General features: G+C 45.5%; 1 protein-coding gene and 1 long non-coding RNA gene across 42 annotated transcripts in view; one reads left to right on the top strand and one right to left on the bottom strand.

Moving 5' to 3' along the window:
* Nucleotides 1-17,040, bottom strand: part of LOC109371009 (uncharacterized) — a 214,789-nt gene that overhangs the window by 21,616 nt on the left and 176,133 nt on the right. For 25 of the 41 annotated variants that reach the window (XR_014879734.1, XR_014879751.1, XR_014879742.1 and 22 more), the window contains one exon: nt 12,427-16,373. The exons of 6 other annotated variants lie outside the window; for them this stretch is intronic. The gene's annotated coding sequence lies outside the window, so the exon portion shown is untranslated. Of the gene's footprint in view, nt 1-261; nt 1,279-12,426; nt 16,374-17,040 lie in introns of those variants that run through there. 10 more of the 41 variants (XR_014879721.1, XR_004162023.2, XR_014879741.1 and 7 more) reach the window with 3 other exon arrangements.
* Nucleotides 19-16,541, top strand: LOC116217453 (uncharacterized). Its single transcript, XR_004162024.2, has 3 exons — nt 19-204; nt 1,165-13,656; nt 14,051-16,541. It is a non-coding gene; the product is annotated as an uncharacterized LOC116217453 (long non-coding RNA).

The raw sequence follows: 17,040 nt of genomic DNA, 5'->3' as shown, positions 1-17,040 counted from the left end.
GACAGAGCTGCAGGCAACTCCAGCCCTCCTGCATCTGCTGCTCGATCACACTCACTCACAGCCAGCTCTGGTCCTTCCTCACCACACTGCAGAAATCCTAGGAGAGATGCGTATCTAACACCTCAGACAAACACAGACATTGACCCGAAAATTAAAACTGCCAGGAATAAATGATAACACAAAGAGAGCCCTGAGGAAACTGCAGTAAGTTTCTTGACCATTTTTATCTACCTGATTATTCATTATCAAGACAGTACTAACCAAGTCCAGATCGGGATGGGGATGTAAGCAGTCCCTGGGGCTGCAAGGCTGCTCAGAACTTGGCACTCGAGATCAGGCTCATTTCTCCATGTATGAGGGTGGTAAACGTTACCCTGCAGAATTAGGGGGAAAAATGAGCGCGTCCCTTCCCTCCATTTCTTCTCCCTCTCTCCCTCTTTCTCTCCACATTCTTCTCCTCTTGTCTTTCTCCCTGCGAGCACTGAATGATGGGATTTTTGACATCAGAGGAAAGTCATCCCTTCTCCACTCCCCCAGCTTCTCTCTGCTTCCTCCTTATGCACGTCCGTCCTCCTGCATGCTATATCCCAGCTCAAAGAACAGGATCAGCTGATCCGACCACAGCTCCATCTCACTAAGCATCCTAAATCCTGCCCACAGTGACCAGACTGACTGGTTCATTCACCCTGGCAGCCTGCGACCAGCAAGCCTTTAAAGCACATTTTGTAACTGTTACATAGTTGGCACCAACTATAGCAAAGTCATTGTTTAGTCAAGGTAAAGTGACCTCTATTTACTGAGCTCAGCTGCCCACGGGGAATAACTGGATTTGAGATAAGTGAAAATTTGCTGGGAAAGTTTCACTTTGGCCAGGCTGATGCTTACTACAATAAGCTAAATGTTTGGTCAGTTCATGCCCTTTCTCCTGCAGTTTCTTCAGCCCTTTGATTTATTATCTGTGACTAGACAGCAAATGACCCCGTCCAATTTCAGCGAGCCTGCGGTAAGCCAAACACAGAAGAGAGATTTGTTTCACCGAGTGTATTTTCTGATCCCAAATAAATACCCTGTTGATTACCCTAAGCTGCCAGGCACCTGCCATAAGTTGTTTATTCGTGTATTAAAGAAGAGCATTAACCCAATCTGGCCATTCCTTCCTCGCAGCCTCCCACGTCTCCCTGCCATGACGGCCAGCAGCGGTGCAGCAGCGCACGCTGACTCCAGCTGTGCAGCAGGGCTGGGGAGCCCAGCACCACCCCAGGAACCGCGTCCGCAGTGACTCAGGAGTGACTCAGTCATGGCTCTGCTTCGGCTTCCTCCTTACTCCGGGGGGCGGAGGTAGGAATTTCCTGCTGGCCCCGTCCTTGTAAATCACCACGTCCTGTTGCAGTTGTGCTGCCGGGAGGGTCAGATAGTGGGAGAACTGGAGCTGCCTCGTCACCTGCATGGGAGGAGGAAGGATGGGGCACACTGCTTGCCTGGGCGCACGCTGAGATGATGCTCAGGGGCAGCACAGCAGGTCCCTGGGTCTCCCATTCTCACATCCAACCTGTAGCACAGCCCTGACCCCTTCGCAATGTGACTGAAACAGCACGCTGTGCATCCAGCAGCACAAGAACCCGATCGCCTTCCTACAAAATCACGAATCGCTCGGATACAACCCAGCTAATTTCTCATGAGGGTCCTTTCTGAACTTTTCTATGATTCTGTGAAGGCAGCATCATAAGTGAGAAGAGCATCCAGTCCTACATGTCTGCATGGCATCCCCTTGCCTGTGAATTTGAAGATGAAAAAGAAGGCAGTTGGTGGAGGCTCTGGGACAACTCCACCAACTCAACAGCGCCCTGTGAAAATCTTCCCAGTTGTCTCACAGAAAAGCTGGATTTAATGATAGTTGTAGCTAGAGGGACTTCCCTATTGCAAAAGAACCCAAAAACATGAACAAGTTGTGTCACAGTAACCTGGAGAAAATTCCAAGTACAACTAAGAGAAAATGGGTGATGTGTAATAGGGGAGGGAAACATATCAGCCTTGTGAAGGCCAGCTTCCAGAACAGATCCAACCTGTTCACTGATGAAAATCCATCTTTGGAGGAAGAAACTGAAGGAATGAAAGGAGAAGGAGGATGCTGGCAGAGATGCTGAGCAGAAGTCCTGATCATACTCCAGGGATGGTGAGGAAAGACCACGTTTAGCTTGCATCAGATACACGCAGCACGTACAAGTTAAGTATGCCATAGGAGCCCTTCCTTCCAACTGCACAAACAGAAGTAGACTGATAGAAAGTACTCACCTGATGCACGGACATGTTGGATGCTGCTTAATTATTTCACTTAAAGTAATTGTTTAGTACCACACAAAGAATACAATACAGTGACATTAATAACACCTACCTGTAAGGGACCAGTGAAAAAGACTTTCTGGGGGTCAGACCAGGGCTACCACAACAGGATTGTAGCTCTTCAACTATCATGGTATAGTTATGTGACTTGTCACCAGGTGTGGACACGGTGGGATTTTTCAGCTTCTCTCTACGTTTTCAATTGCATACCTTTACACCAGTTTAATTTCATCTTTTCTGGGCTTAACACTGCTTTAGCTACAGCAGGGAAAGATAACAGTGTTCATCCAATGGAGGAACAAAGAAACATGCTTGCAGGGAAATCATGGCTAGAGACTAGGACTGCTACATGCATTTTATATTTCCGACACTAAAGGCGGAGTTTGGGTGCAGTCAGAAGGTAATGGAATAAACTGGAATGAATTTCGACACATTCCTTAAAAACTATGGGTTTTGAGAGATCAAATGGTTCAATTCTGACCTTCCCATTTTACTAGGAAGATGACACATCTTGGAGCATCTTCTGGTGTATATCATATCTGGACATCAAAGACATTAAAAAAAAAAATTCACAAGGGCTCTTTTGCCTACAGATAGTATAACCAGATACAGTGACAAGGAAACTGAAACTAAGTAGATTCTGACCAAAAATAAGACGCTCATTTTGAACAGTCAAAGGCAATTAATCCCTGGAAGTGCTCCTGAAGGACGGTGGGTGGTTTTCCATCACTCAATGTTTTTAAATGAAAGATAGAAGTTTTTTATCTGGACAGATGCAGCTCAGACAGGGAAGTCTTATGGCCAGCCCTATGCAGAAGGTCAGAGCAGACTCTGACGAGGATCCTGGCCGCCTCCATAACCTGCCCAGCCGTTCACCTACTGACTCCCCAGCACTGTTCCTGCAGCACATAGCCTTGTTGTTCAGCCAGTCTGTTTCCCCACGGATGACCAGACCTGACCCTGCTGAGATTACAAAAAGCCAAAGGGTTCAGAAGTGAGGAAAACAGGAAATCCAAACAGTGAAAATCTCAGCAATAACGTTTCCTAACAAAGACCTTCAGATCTCCCTCTCAGCCAACAGCTGTCTTCATGACGTCCAAAAAGGACAACATTCAGTGTGATGAAGACTATCTTTCTGCCATTTATTTTTACCCTGTTTATTTTTCTACACTGTGACATTTTCCTCGTCAAAATCTTGGTCATAAATGAGGCCGCTAACCCAGATCTAAGAAAACATACACATATGCATGTACTATATATGCTGCAAACCCATGGGCCCACAGGATGCCGTTCATGCTACATAAAACCAAAGCAATACCTGCGACCACCCTCAAGTCCCCTTTGGGCTACAAAATCAGCTGGAGTGATGCAGAACCTTTGTATTTGTGGAGAACTGCAAAGAGACACGCTGTTACTTAATCTATTGTGCCACAAGGCCTAAGACTGCAAAGCAACTCAAAACATTATCCCATTATGCCATGAGGAAGCAGAAGCAAAAACTGAAGAGTGAGGAAAGTTTAACTTGAAGGAAAATATCGTGCTTATTTGCTTTACTGCTTTTGTATTTTAAATCTTCTCCAAATTTCCTGACCTAGCACTGCATGCATCCAAAGTGCAGGTATGGCTGTCACATCCACTTGAGCTCTGTAGGCTGAACCCAGAGGTGCTGTAAATTGGGGTAGCACTACGACACTGGGTCATTAGACCTCGCCCTAGGTCTCAGCAGTGAGTGCTAAGGAAATTGAAGGTGGATGAAGCAGAACCTTCTGTTTTAAGGTTCGGAAGTTGCCTTGCACTCAAATTTTAAATTTCATCAACTTTTTAGGTGAAATTTGACTTTTCTCCCCATCGGTACGGGCAGGCACGTGTGTGCCATTACACTGCCATCTAGTGATGCGACTTCGCAAGGCAAAAGAGCTGGCAAAAGATGGCTGACCAACAGCAAGTACCAGAGCCCAACTTGTGAAGGAAGGGCCAGAAATAACTTAAATCACACTAAGAGAACTGCAAAAGGCACAGCCAGTGGTGGCCCTCAAACACGTACAAGAGAGACAGACGTTATGGTGCACAGGATAACAAAATGCATGCAAGACATGGGGTTGCAAAGAGGCTCGTCCATTATCCAGCCGCTACCATTGCAGGGCACATCCAGAAAAGACAACTACGAGTCTCAAAATCCAGCTTCTCAACTGGGCTTGCTCTTCCAAGCTCGTGTTCTGCCAAGCTTATGTTCAAGCAAAGACTCCATAGAAGTTTTTCCCAAGAGCAACCCTCTTTCGTGCTCCTAAATCTCTTTGGTCATCTTTCTTCCAGCTTTACTAGATATATTTCTCAGTCTTGACCTTCACTCAGTTGTATCAGGATATCTGGGCCAAATTTATTTATTCTCTCTGTAATCGATTTCAGTGGTTTCCACCATTCTGACAGTCTCTATGCACAGCCATTACTATGGGCAATCAGTATCCAAAAGGGATTTACTAAGCAGCACATTGCACCGTTTATAGAGATCCTCCTTTAATCCCCCTGCTGAAGGACTGGACAGCAAAGCTAAGGTTTAACACATGAACCTGATGTGAACTGACCTTTGTGAGTCAGAATCCCAATCCCAACGTTTTACTCATCTTGAGGATATTTGTCCTCAGTGGTATGTGTGTCAGAGGGCGTGAAAGTGAGAGTGTCTTGAGGTTAACAATTGTTCGTGCTCATAGTGGATGAATCATATGATAACACCACAGCAACATCCTGTATAATTGTTGGGAGCCTCTATTTCTGGCAGCGTGTCCCTAGGCTGTCTCATGGGTAAATGTTATTTGTGCTTTACCGTATAAAACCAAAAGCAAACAAAATTATACAATGGGACACTCTTCTGCAGGCACTTGCCAAAATCACAAGTGCCTAATTGAGCCTCCTGTTACCCGCTTCAATGATAAATTGTGTGATGAAGTTAATAAGGCTGAGATGGATATCTCTGCTCTTCATCTGATTAGTGTGTGAGCAACTCTCCACATGTGAGTAACAATATTTGTGTTTCCTTAGCCACAATTGAACTCAGAGGGACTATCACATACATAAAGATCTGGGACACTGCTTGTGAGGCAGTGGGTGCTGAGGGAACAAGCATTGCATTGCAGGTCAGAAGATTTATGTTTTCCTTCTGGATGACTGTAAGCAAGTCACTCCCCCCTGTTCTCTCTCCCTTTTGTCTATTCAGATCTACAATCCACAGATTGCTCTTTGAGCAATGGGGCTGCACCGAGAGCATACCCAGCTCACTTCACCAACTTAAACACACATATATATATGTGGAAACAAAATGTAACGCAGCAGGCAGTGCCAGAGCATCACAGCAAGGCACTGTTTTTATGCAAACTCCTTGGGATGCAGTAAATGCACCAACTGCCTCTACTGCCCTTGGCACAAAACTGGGTGTCAGTCTGCCTCAGATCCCCAGTTCTGGGGTTCCAAACACGCACTGCCACACCATTACCGGTGTGCCTGCCCACAGCCATGGCACCAAGATGCACAAGTAACACACTTGGCTCCTCTGGGATGCACGCAGGGCTGCTATCGTGCCTCCCTCCATTGGGAAACACAGCGGATGCTCTTGCAATACTCACACTTAGGGCAGAGGCCAGTTCTTGTTAGCACTCATAAGGTGATGGCAGGGTTTTGGCCACTGCCTTGTGACTCCAGTTCCAAAGCACAACAAAACAACATGCTGGCAAACACAGTTAACATTTCACCCCTTATCACAGAAGCTTCAGGTGGAATGCCCTGGGAAAAGTTGGGCCTAAAAGTTGCATGGAGTGGAACTAGGAAAAGTCTTTCAGCGATGTAAAACTAAAACGTTCCAAAACTTCAGAACAAACTCTTAAATTCACGTTAAAGTTTTGGTTTTGACACTTCCTAGCTTCACTATTACATCTCCATATCTTAAAGAAAAATCACAGACTTTTTTCAATCCTTCTACACTGAACACAGACATACCCTAAAAATAGAAAATATTACAAGAAATGATAAATTCTGTTCAAATGTGTGGCTATTTTTTCCTGAGGGAAGAAAGGCAGAAGAAAAATCTTCCTCCAGAGAACTTCAAAGTACGGGTCAGTTTCTCAAAACAGCTCAATTGAAATCCTTTGCACGGACCACCTTCTGTTTAGCTCTGATAATAATGTACTTCTCAAACACCACCCAAGTTCACTCAAAGATCATCACTATTATTTTTCCATTTTCATTGGAAACGCTCACTCGCAGAACTACCCACAACCTGCCATAGAAATGGATGGGATACCCACACAAATATGATTTTTAGAGCCATTTAAGGGGTCAGCCACACATCTTGCATAAAAACAAAGCGCACTTGCTCGCTTTAAATTCTCATGAGGTTAATTGTAAGAAAGTCTTTAATTTCATGTTAAAGTAGAAGTGGGACAACGTTAGAGCACAGGACCTGAAGCCCTTCCCACTGTGGTGGCAGCAGATGAGCATTTCCACACGTGCAGCCCTGAAAGGCACAGCTCTGCCTTGTGAAAAGACTCCAATTATTCGGTCCTGTGACAAAAATAAATCCACAGGAATCAAACAAACGAGCAAATCGGCAGCAGAAAGCGGAACCGCTCCTCCAGCCCGTGTTTACTATTTTGGCTTCCAACCTCGGGGTCGTTGGCTCACATCTCACTGCGTCCACATCCCCACTGATCCTGCACCGGTCCCAGCCCGCGCCTAAGCCAGGCCGAGGCTCTGCCTCCCCAGGTTCCAACAAACCACTCGCTCCCTGCTACAAAATAAGGAGAAAAAAATCCCGTCAAATTAAAAAATATATTTCTTCATGGCTGCCTCCTCATTTCCTGGCTGCAGCCGGGACCGGAAATAGCTCAATTTCCTGAGAAAGCTGCTCCCAGGGGAGCCCAGGCCTGCCTGCAGCCAGCAGTGAGGGCCGGGAGGCTCTGCTCAAGTTTGAGCTGGAAAAGCAGAGCTTCTGTTTAGCAAGGGGCACCCAGGAACAAAGTGAGAGGGGGGAGGGAGGGGTGCAAGCAACAAAATAGGATAGGAATAAAGAATACGTGTTTGTGGCCAGGGGAAGTGTTACCAAGCAGCCGTAGCGTGTATTCATGATGAATTCTATGATCCTATGACTTCGCAACCCCAAAGTCCCCCAGATTTTAAAGGAGAACATCCCTAAGCTGTACTCTGCACACAGGGTATCTGTTTGGTCCTCATAATCCCGAATGGCAATTCTTTCCCTGCAAAGAAACACAATTTATTAAGACGATGTGAAGGTTGGTTTCAGCAGAGTGCAGAGAGATTTAGTAGTCTGGAGGGACAGGGGAAAGATGGATGAACGTGGACTACTTCTGAGAAACCCTACAAATAGGTGGAGCAGTTCACAATCCAATAAGCCCTATGGGGAAAGCTTTATCTTTCCTTCCCACTCTGGAAATCCATTCTTCTGTGCCTTTTCATGGCCAGACAAGTCTCTAGTTATCCAAAGAGATGAAAAGTCCAAAGGAGCCCGTATCCCTTTCAAGTAGTCACATTAGATTGTCCTTGCAATAGAGAAGCTGAGTTGTACGTCAGATCTTTTACCACATTGTCTTTGTAGTGCCTATAGGAAAAGAGCACTCCTGGCTATCAAGAGGTGGCTTGAGCCACATTCATCTCTCAAGTGCGACCATCCAAAAGTTGGATTTCAGTTCTCATCTAATTATTTGGGTGCTTTCTGTCACAAATGAAGAGATGTAACCAACCTTAAAGAAGAGGGAAACGGCCAACACTGTCTGCTGCCTCTGAATGGTAGCAGCTTGGTTTCAATACCTGCATTTTAGATGTCTAAACTTATTCAAGGGAAATCTCATTCATGCAATTGAAGGAAAAATAATAAAACACCATAATTTACAGGCCTAGCTCCCACTGAAATTAAATAATAACCTCAAAAAGTGGCCGTCAGCAACCTCAGGTCACACAGCAAATGTGCAGCCGTGAACCATGGAGTCCTGAGAGCTGGTGTACAAGGAAGCAAGCTTGGACCTGACCTCTGCAACAGCCCACAGAAAGGATGTTGGTGGACAAACCTCTGCTGAGTTTAATCGTTGAAAATATCACCTCAACCTGACCAATAAATGACCCGATCAATCTACTGAGCCTTCACAATTTTTACCCACAAAACATCTTTGCTTTGGTAATTATCAATCACCCTTATGCAGAAAGGTTCCTCCAATTTTTAGAACTACTTAATCCTTTGAGAGACAGATGAATTTTAATGATTTAGATTATTAACCTAAAGGTTGATCCAGACTGGGAGGAACAGAATAATTTGTTTAATCATTATTATTATTTATAATTATTTAACATAGGGGAGAAAAATATCACCTTAAATGTCATCGTGAAGCTTTTTAATTGCCTCAGATGAAATTCAGAATAATCACTGCTCTGTAAATGTATACAGATCTAATTTTACGTACCTTAAGATGCTGGATATTTATCTGAAGGATGCAAAGAATGTATATTCATTACTGCATTGGCAGTTACAAAGACAGAAAATACTGGTCAACCATTTATTGAAAATGAATTAGTTTCCCAATTCATAACTGTGCTATAATTTGACTTGAGGCAGAATAAAAAGCTGAGCTAGGTATTTTTTCTTATTTCTTCATTCCAGGACTCTAACATGCATCCTCTATGAAGCAGTATGTCTTACAGATGCTTAAGAACATAATTTTGTGGGGCTATAATTTGTAGCACGTATTTTGTGGAGAAATGTAGAGTTACTTGCATCTAAAATGGTCACAATGAGGGATGCCCAGGAGAGGGGGAATTTCAGTAGATGACAAATATTGGTACCTGGGACCATATGGGGTCTGTGAGTACACAGGAATTACATGAGACTCGACAGTTTCAAAGGGATTTTTTGTGGGGCTTTTTGTGGCTCACGTAGCTACTTGAGAGAGGTGAGTATACTTGCAAAAAGTGGTTCTTGAGATGGACATCTCTGCAGTGCCAGCAACCCAAGGGAATGAAAAGCATAAAACTGGGATATGGGTAAGGCAGGATGGGACTCTCCAGGGAGGTTTCACTCCCATGCTTGTATTCATGCAATCTAGTAGTGAGGCACCCAGTGTGATTTACTCTCAAATTCAAGGGAAATGGAAACCATTTTCATTTCCACATGGAAAATACAGCGTTGTAAAAAAGTGCTGGAAAACAAACACCAAGACTTAAGCAATTGTCTTTCCATCTTTTAAGATAACGGCAAGCTTGGAGCATAACGACAGTCACGCCAGTAATTCTGACTCCAACACCGAGCTGATGCTTTGAAAGAGAACACAGCTTTACATCTGCTCTGGACACAGAACCGTGGCTGTGTGGATGCACTCAGCCACAGCACCTCTCCAGCTGAAGGAACAGCTTTCCTTCTGACAGGAACCTTCAACAGTAAACAGCAGCTCAACAAAGAAACAAAGCCAGAAAGAAAGAGCCATCAGGCTTCTCTGTAAATCAGCGAAGGAACCAACAGCCCAGCGTAGGGTGGGAGGGCGATGGGCCTCATCACAGACAAGCTTCTGGTGTTGCAGGAGCTCCTGTAGGCACCCTGCATTTCGCCGTGCCTTATTCATGCTTTATTTTGCAAAGCCCTTTGTTTTCTGAGCGGAGCCAGATCAAGGCCTCCCCGTTTCCCACCACATACATGTCTCTGTGCCCCTGCTGCTGCTATCAGAGCTGGGGCACAGGCACTCCAAGTGCCTCGTCTTGGGGAAGCATTTGCATTTTCATTGGCACAGGTACAGCATTCAGAATTCTTTCAGGCCAGGCCAATTAAAACAAGCTGAAAACTGCTGAGTGCAGCAGTTTTAGCAAGGATCTGCTTACATTCCCCCTCTGAAAAAAGCAGGGGGCCCACTTTCTGTAACTCTCTCCCTCTCTGCACAGTGTGGGTTTTGCTTTTTTTCCCTTTTCTTCTTCCCCTTTTCTTTTTAAGGTGGAATGACTTGTGCCCTTTACACAGAGGCTCTAAGAGATGGGTGGCAGAACTCGGGAATGCAGCTTCATTTTAAACCAGGGCCCGCTCTCTACCACCAAATTGAGGCATGGGAAAAGAAAAACAACAACAACAAAACCAGTAACCGTCTCCACATTAACACACTTTACCTCCCTCACAAACCTTGCATGGCATCTTCTTAAAAAGGAGCAGAGCCACATAATTAGCAATCAGTTGAAGCCTAAGGCTTTTCTACCACCACAGAGACTATTCAATGCTTACTGGCCCTACTAGCACACTCTTATTACTCCAGGTTTCTTTTTGGACAGCCTCTTTCAAACATCAACTGTGCTGTAAATGCGTGCTGACAGGTTAAAAGACACCGTTTTCACTCCCTTGAAGAAAAAAGCTGTGCCTATGCTACGAGTGCTGCTTTCGTCCATATTGATCATTGTCAAGCGCTCCAAGAAGATGTGGGGTTTTTGGAATTCAGGATTGCAGGGAAGGAAGGAAGCATGCATGCTCAAAGAGTTGGGTTTCTGCACACACACCCTTTATCCTTGCAGCCTGGCAAAGAGCATCTAATGGCAGTGGCTGTGCTCGTGATGGTGGCCACCGTTCCAAACACCTGCAGGAGCCGGTATATAAGGCGACTGTCCTGGAGAAAACACCTACAGACACCCTTGCACCTGCCTGAGAAAAAGCAGGCTAATCCAGCAGGGCAAACCACAGCATGGGGATTTGTTTTCATCTCCTAGAATGAAGCAGTGTCCATCTTAGACCAGCTGGATTCATCTAAAATCCACAATATGAGTAAAACTGGGATTCACTTGGAGCTGATTTGGGTTTCAAACAGCACAGAATATGCAGGATTCACATACATCTCACTTGATAACCACTGGGTTTATAGAGCAACCTACACAGTACAGTTCCTTCCAATGCCTGCACATCCAGGAGTTGCTACAGTATGGCTGGAAACAAAATCACAATGCAACCCTGCCACATAATCTGCTCACCTAATCATCACAGCACTGCTAACGCACTAAGGAGAAAAGCCTGTAAGAAACAAAACAGGTGACAGTTGGAGTAAATAGTGTAAAGTGTGAGACAACAGAAATACCAGATTTCTTAGCTCATCCCTGAGAGAAACAGTTCTCTTCAGCTCTTTTCTCTCTGCTTTCTGCTCTAGGAACGAGTTGGCCCAAGGGACCAGGAAACTGGGACATTGTGACTATTCTAGATCAAAACCCTTTTCTTTTTCAAAGGCAGCCAGGATGCCCTCTGCAGTGACCTCCAGCAGCTCAACTTGTAACCTGCTACACAGGTGACTCCAGAGGCCACTTATTGATTTAATTAGGGCAGACAAAGAAAAGACCTAATCAGTCCTTGAAGTACACGGAACATGCGATGAGCACGCTGCGATCCCAGTTCTGCCTGCTTAGAGAAAGTGAGATTAGTGATCTTTAAAAGCATGAGCAAATCCACAACTTTCATAATAATGGGTACAGGATCTGACATTCACACGGCAGCTTTTATGTTGAGGTGTCCTGAAATACTTGAAAAGACATGCAGCTCCACACCTCCCTTCCTGCCCTGCTTTACAGCTCCACCTGCACAACAGCATCTCTTCTCAGATGTCCTGCAGGCCTGAAACGATCCCCAGCCCTCTGCTCCAAAACCAGCAACGGTTTTTATCTTATAGAAATCATTCCTGTTTTCTTTACATCACCAGTGAACCTTAATTAGTCCCTACCTTGATAGCCTTCCTTCAGAATAATAAAAACAACAAACAATAGCAAGCAAATATATATTAAATTATCCTCAATTCAGAGAGATGTTGAGACATAAACACAGGCTGAACAGAACAGGTGATCTTCAAGGGAAATCCAAATACCCCAGAAAATAACAGACAATCACTGTAGCTGAGCTGTTTTGGTGGGTCAAGATTACCTCCGCCTGGGACATTTGGTTTTCCAGTGACATTCTCTAAGGGCATCACCCATTCTCCCAGTATTTCCCATGTTGGGATTCTGCCAGTAGTGCCCTACAGGCATCCTTTCTTCCTGGCCCATAGGGAAGGAAAAAGAAGAAGAGAATCAGGAAACACTCACTTGGTCATGTCCTGAGCAATTCCCAAGATGCGAATGAGCCCAGACTTCCTGCTGTCCCCTCAAATATGTTATTTTCCACTCCCACCTTTTTTCCTCCTACTTATCTCCCTCCCCCCTTGCCTTCTGAGGCTGACTGAGTCAACTAGTGCAGATTAGATGCCAAGCAATGCAGGCTCTGTACAAAGATTCAACTCCCACAGACAGGCTGGAGAGATAAAAGCAGTCTAGTCAAACACTGTCCAGAGACAGCACGAGGAGAGCTGGGTTTCCAGTGACTCCCACTTGGTGATGTCTCACACTGGTGACAGTCCAGCGACTAAAGGACCAGAGGTGTGTATGCTTCTTTCTGGTGCCTATGTTTAAACAGAAATGAAGCAGGTCACATTTTCCAAAACTGCTCTTTGGAGATCAGCTCAACTGATGGAAACTGTGATTCAGAGCTCATTGCTCAGAGGTGCAACGAGACGGCTCTGCTCCTCGCACTGCTTTACTGGGACATGAAGGCATTGCCCCATGGGAAAGCTCTCCAAAACCTGCAGCACGTGCTGCAGGTAGGCAGGTTACCCATCTGCAGTTGTGCCATTCAGCCTTCCTCTGCAGTGCTCCCCTGCCATTTTGAGCAGCATCATTTTCTCCTTGAATGATGCACAGAACATCACGGCATTCGTTGTGGTAAACAGCTCAGTGGCAAAGTGCCCGTTCCATCTGCGGACCTCCAAATGACCCTGAATGCAGAGGTACAGAAAAGCTTTCCATGCTCATCCAGCCCATCTCTGGTTACACGATAAGAAACGAGGCTGACACAGCAACATAAATGTTACTACTCGCTAAGAATGACCGCGGGTCAGGCCACAGGATCCAGGGGATACCCGGTAACAGAAGCTGTCATATTTATCGCTGGCGTCTTCAGAGCCAGCTTTAGTAGCTGGAGACAGAGCACACAAAAGGACTATTCAGCGCAGCCCATGGTCTGAAATGAAACAGATGCGCTGTGGAAGTTTGCAAACTCCCCGGCACAGAAGGTTGGCAGATCTGCGCTCCGTAACCAGGGCCCATCTTCTTGGCAGAGCCCTCCGCACCCCGGTGCCAGCAGCACTGCTCCTGCTGTGCAGACGAAGGGCGGTCTGGAGGACAAAGCACTCAGCTTGGCAGTTAAAGGCAGGGAGAACTAAACCAAGGCTGAGAGCCCACTCGAGCTTTTAAGCCCTCCCACCAATTTTGGATGGTAAGGTAAGATTTTCTGTTGTTTGGGTGGGTTTTTTTTTTTCCCCCTCATTTCTGGCAAATTACTGAGCAGAACGGGAAAGCACATTGCTGTAAAATCTAGCATCTGACTTCCTTCTAGTTTTACACCATGTAAAAAAGCCAAGGTCAAGGTGCAAAGAATGTATGTAGAGGTCGGATTTCAGAAAACGGTATGGCACAAAGCAGTTTTGATGATCTAGTAAAAGGTAATACAGTAAAATAGGTAAAAGACCAAAGGACGAATTTGAAAAAGGTCAGTTTTGTGTCTGGAAAGTGTAAGACAAAATTCTAGTGTTTTAAATGGGGGAAAAAAAACATTCCAGATTGAAATTAATTTTATACCCTTTCTAAGACCAAACCAAAATGCTTTTGTTCGTAGCTGGTATTTCAGGAATTAGTACAACCAAAGGCACCTGGTCTGGTTTTACGGACTGGAACGCTCTTGGAAAGCAATCAGATACGATTTGGACAAAAACAATGGAGGCCCAGACACAGAGGCTGCCCTGGGAGAGTATACCAGCTGTCTGCTCAGTTTCAAACCTCTAATCATGTTCTTGGAGAGAAAGCAAGGGGACCTGTTAGGGGTTGCTGAGCTCCGAGCTCAGGGCCAGGTCCAGGCAGTGGAGCCCACGAGAGGGAGTCCTCCCAGCACAGAGGCAGCCCCAGCGCCTTGGACTTGAATTTCTGGCACCCGGACAGCAGTAAATGAGACCAAGTTTCTGAATATTCACCACGGGCTGGGGACGAGGCAAGGGGATTAAAAACAGTGGCAGAAGCAAAGATGAAATAGTGGAAATGGGGAGAGCAGCAGGATGAAGGCTGGCAGCACACGGATGGGCAGAGCACCTGCTGGCATGGCACGCATTGCTCCCAGGGAACCCAGACTACTGGTACTGCCTCAAAGCAAAGCAAAGCCTTGACAGAGATATTCGAAGCCCTGCCATGCCATCCTCCAACTCTTTAAAAAAATCTTTACCCCTGCTTGCAAACTACACAGGAGCATTCAACAGCTGGCAGACTGCAAAGCCGCTCCTACGCAGATCATTCTAAGAGACCCTGCTTCCCTCCCCATTGATTTCCTTAGGCCATGCTTCGTCTCGATGCAGCGTGTGACATCACATGAAGATATCTCACTTTGCCTTCCATTCACTCCAATGAGATGCAGGCAATTACCTGAGCCCTTTGTTAGGAATCTAATTCTCTTGGGCCCTGCAGAAGATCAGCAGTGTTTCCAAAGGCGATTCAGCTCACCCCATCGCCCTCTGTGCTACTAACATGGGTACACCAAGCATGAGGAGGGGTGAAGTCATCCAGCTTTGTGCACACACGATTCTGATCTCTGTACAGGACCTCCTGTTGCTGCCACTAAGCTCCCAAAGCAGCAAGCCCCATACAGAGCGCTGGCACCTTGCTCTACAGCATGTTCAATACCCTGCAGTGATGCCCTGGATCTGTCCCTTTTCTGCTGGGCCCTGGACCCTCCCTGTCATCACCAGGAGAGACACGTGCTCTCAGAGCAATATTCGATCTGCCAGGAGTCTGAGTTGCCTCCTGCACCATATTTCTCACCACTGACCCAAAAGTATGCTTGGTGGAACAGGACTGTGATCCAGGACATGTAATCTCGTGCTTCATGTTACAGCAAATCTACAACTAAGAGCTTGCACATGCAGCGTGAGAGAATGAGAACTGCTCTGGAGTACTTGCACTATAAAATGCTGCATGCCTGAGGTTTTTGGACTCCAAGTAAGCCACAAATATGAAGTGTGAATGGTTTACACTGGCACCTGGTCTTCTCAGCAGCTGAATATGCATAAACTGTGTTGAAGTTAACCAAAGGAACGATCAAAGCACCAGGAAGCTATCATAGAAGTGAGTCCTGCTTATGGAAACTGTAAGAAACCAAACGTTGTGAGGAGTGTGATTCAAATCCTTACCACCAGACTAAGGCATAACTTCCCCTGAAGGCACCGAAGACACAGGCTTGCACCAATTGCAGATCTGGTCCTGTTTGAAACGCTTTCAAAGAAACCAAATTGCATTCAGTTTCTTAGGAACTGCCCCAGATCTCACATTACCAGCATCCAAAGACAGAAATCAAAGCACAGCATACTTCAAGGTATGAATCAGCAAAAGAACTCCTGGATTTCTAAGATGGATTTGATAAACTGCTGTTCCCTGCACTACTATTATTATTTGTATTTTTCAGAGATCTCATAGCATTCTCAGTACTTTGCAAACAATGTCATAATTCACATCCTTTTCCACACAAAGTATCCATTGGGGTTAATGCAAAAAACTAAAAGCCATCCAAAAGAGCAGAAAATCCAAAGCTGACTCAGTTTGTCTCATTATAAAGCACTTTCTAAGCATCTTCTCATCAACCATTTCCTTACTAGAAATCATTTGACTCAATACCATTTTTAAAACCTTTTCAGTCTTACAGCTATGTAACTCCTTCCAACTTCAGTTGTAGCATTTTTTGACACCTTTAAATTTGTATGCAGGCCCAGTTTCAGCCCTCAGGATGCTACTCACAGAACTCAGTCACGCCAGGGAAGGGGGTTACTGATCACGGTGGTGATTCTATGACATCTGCAATGCACAGCACTGCTCTTGCCTTTGAATACAACTCCAGCCTCGCCTCAGCGATCCCTCCTTTGTGGTGGCATTCCTTTCTCATCCAGCTGCCAAAAGGAGATCTGAAATGAACATCGTAAACATTGATTTTTTCCTGCTAAGCATCCAAAACCATATCCGAGATAAACAAACAAAGCAAAACACTTGGCCTGAACCATATTCTGGCTCCAAACTAATCTGGATAAGAAATTTGTGGTTGAGATCTGTCATATTAAAGCCAGTGAAGTAAATCTATCTCAGATGTGTCCATTTCTGTGATTCCGGGGACCCAAAATATTGTGTGAGGTGATTAACATTCTTTGCCATCATTCTGGATGTGACTCACAGGTAGGTCTGCGCCACAGGGTCAGGGACACCCCAGTTGTGTCTGAGAGACCTAATCCAGACCCAGAAACACCAAGCAGCATGTAGGAAGATGTAGGTTTTCCATGGGCAGTCTAGTTTCTGGAATCAGAGCGACCCTGTGCCAGAACTAGCTCTGGGATCTATTCCGCCCCAAGGACATGCCCTTAGGCCTGGGGACATCTCACTTACCTTCAGGAACCTGCCTGAAGCGCCTCAGGTGAGAGACATCCCCAAGGCACTCATGCAATCAACAGCCAGAGGTACCTTTGGAGATGCCAATCTCTCATATTAGCTACAATGCCTTAGGGCAGTTCAAGCCCAATGATCTAAGCCAGCAAGTGTCTCAGATCCAGCTTTCCTTTGTGCTGTTATCCTGGCAGTTTT

This window comes from Meleagris gallopavo, chromosome 26 (assembly GCF_905368555.1).
Source record: "Meleagris gallopavo chromosome 26, MGAL_WU_HG_1.1, whole genome shotgun sequence".
NCBI lineage: Eukaryota > Metazoa > Chordata > Aves > Galliformes > Phasianidae > Meleagris > Meleagris gallopavo.
The sequence above is the reverse complement of the archived record's forward strand: the minus strand, read 5'-3'. Positions and strand labels throughout refer to the sequence as shown.